The 2500-nt window shown below is 58.5% G+C and overlaps 1 non-coding gene across 1 annotated transcript in view; it reads left to right on the top strand.

Annotated features, from left to right (window-relative positions):
- Positions 1-2085: 2085 nt before the first annotated feature.
- The window catches only part of LOC126226369 (small subunit ribosomal RNA), a 1909-nt gene continuing 1494 nt past the window's right edge, over positions 2086-2500 (top strand). The window contains exon 1 of the ribosomal RNA XR_007543914.1: positions 2086-2500. This exon is cut by the window's right edge and continues 1494 nt beyond it. This is a non-coding gene — a ribosomal RNA (small subunit ribosomal RNA).

Here is a 2500-nt window from a genome sequence, read left to right as displayed (position 1 = left end):
ACCCAAGTTGCGCCTTAACCTAACCCAAGTTGCGCCTTAACCTAACCCAAGTTGCGCCTTAACCTAACCCAAGTTGCGCCTTAACCTAACCCAAGTTGCGCCCTAACCTAACCCACGTTGCGCCTTAACCTAACCCACGTTGCGCCCTAACCTAACCCACGTTGCGCCCTAACCTAACCTACGTTGCGCCCTAACCTAACCTACGTTGCGCCCTAACCTAACCTACGTTGCGCCCTAACCTAACCTACGTTGCGCCCTAACCTAACCTACGTTGGGCCCTAACCTAACCCACGTTGCGCCCTAACCTAACCCACGTTGCGCCCTAACCTAACCCACGTTGCGCCCAAACCTAACCCACGTTGCGCCCTAACCTAACCCACGTTGCGCCCTAACCTAACCCACGTTGCGCCCTAACCTAACCCACGTTGCGCCCTAACCTAACCCACGTTGCGCCCTAACCTAACCCACGTTGCGCCCTAACCTAACCTACGTTGCGCCCTCACCTAACCCAAGTTGCGCCTTAACCTAACCCACGTTGCGCCCTAACCTAACCCACGTTGCGCCCTAACCTAACCCACGTTGCGCCCTAACCTAACCCACGTTGCGCCCTAACCTAACCCACGTTGCGCCCTAACCTAACCCAAGTTGCGCCTTAACCTAACCCACGTTGCGCCTTAACCTGCCCTGTAATTGTTAGTTATATGAATCTAGGAATTCGTGTAGCGTTGCCTAATTGCAACCATCTCAACATAGTTCACTTCGCGCACACTGTGGTGTTCTGCGTATTGATTCATTTTACGGTGCGTACCCTCACATCTTGCGAGTGTTGCTTACTTTCCACATGGTCCCGCTATCCACTGTATTGTGTACTGCAATAGGACGTATATCGCCCCCGCCCCCCCCCCCCTCCCCTCCTGTCACCTCTAGCTCGTCGGTCAGGAGTTCGCGTGTTGAATGCGCTTCGCAGCTGTGCAATGGCATTCGCATACGTACGCTGGCCACCTTCCACGTGTTCTTTCGTGCACACGTCGCAGCGTGTATGTATGCTGATGGAGTGCGTCGTGACACACAACATCCAGGCATGCAAGACTCGTAGAAGTCGCAAATGTAGATGGATGTCTACGTTTGCTGCCCAAGTTACGCAAATGAACTGGAAATCCGTTGTTGCGCGGTTGTTCGCGCTGGAGGTGAATCGTTGATATCGACGATCGGTACAGGTATTAACCGGTTGCTTCAGCGACACCCGTCATACCCACGAACGTGAGTGGGCATGTGGGTATGAAGCGATACGCGGCGGTGGCTGGGTGGGACCGTCCCCGGCCGGTGAGGGGGGGGCGCCCGGCGTGCTGGCCGCGCGCTGCGTGGGCGCACGCGCGGCAGCCGGCTGGTGGGGGCGCCCAGTGGCAGGCGCGCCGGCTGACGGAGGCGGCAGGCGGCGCATCTGCGTGCCGGCGCACCCAGCGCGCGGCGCCGTGCGGCCAAAGTGGGTCCTCCCGGGCCCGGTGCGAAGCGCGGTGGACATCTGCAGTGTGCTGGTCCGATTGAGGACTGTGTGCGTTGAGGATGCGCCGCCGCCCGGCACTCGGCGCCGCGACGCCGTCTGCTGCTCGGTCGCCCCCGCGGTTCTCGCAGGTGGTTTGTATCGCAGCTGTGCGGATGTGTTGGCGCGTGCGCTGTGCTGGGAGAGTTCGCTTTGGCACCCAAGTGGGGCTCTGCCCCTCTGTGGCGCTGGCGTTGGAGCTGCCCGGTCACTGTTTGTGGCCGCGTGTTGTCTCCCGCCGGCAACACCACGACAGCACGCTCCCGGGCCTCTGTCGGCAGCGGCAAGCTCAGTTGGGAGCACGGGTGGTCGCACTGAAAGCGTCTACTCGCCTATCTCCGGGCGATTGCGCCTCTCTCGAACCCGACCAAGTACTTAGGACGGCGCTGCGCGCCGCCGGGACCTGAGAGGGTTTCGAGGTGTATCGTGCAGGGGAGCCCAGCCTCCTCCTGTTTGCAGAATAATTGAGCGGACGCTTGCGTGTTCGCGCGGGCCTCCGGGACACACTCCCGGGCGGCCGGCTGCTCAGCTCTAGTTGACGCAGCTCCCTGGTTGATCCTGCCAGTAGTCATATGCTTGTCTCAAAGATTAAGCCATGCATGTCTCAGTACAAGCCGCATTAAGGTGAAACCGCGAATGGCTCATTAAATCAGTTATGGTTCCTTATATCGTACCCACGTTACTTGGATAACTGTGGTAATTCTAGAGCTAATACATGCAAACAGAGTCCCGACCAGAGATGGAAGGGACGCTTTTATTAGATCAAAACCAATCGGTCGGCTCGTCCGGTCCGTTTGCCTTGGTGACTCTGAATAACTTTGGGCTGATCGCACGGTCTTCGTACCGGCGACGCATCTTTCAAATGTCTGCCTTATCAACTGTCGATGGTAGGTTCTGCGCCTACCATGGTTGTAACGGGTAACGGGGAATCAGGGTTCGATTCCGGAGAGGGAGCCTGAG

The sequence above is a fragment of the Schistocerca nitens genome, unplaced genomic scaffold (assembly GCF_023898315.1).
Source record: "Schistocerca nitens isolate TAMUIC-IGC-003100 unplaced genomic scaffold, iqSchNite1.1 HiC_scaffold_303, whole genome shotgun sequence".
NCBI lineage: Eukaryota > Metazoa > Arthropoda > Insecta > Orthoptera > Acrididae > Schistocerca > Schistocerca nitens.
The sequence above is the reverse complement of the archived record's forward strand: the minus strand, read 5'-3'. Positions and strand labels throughout refer to the sequence as shown.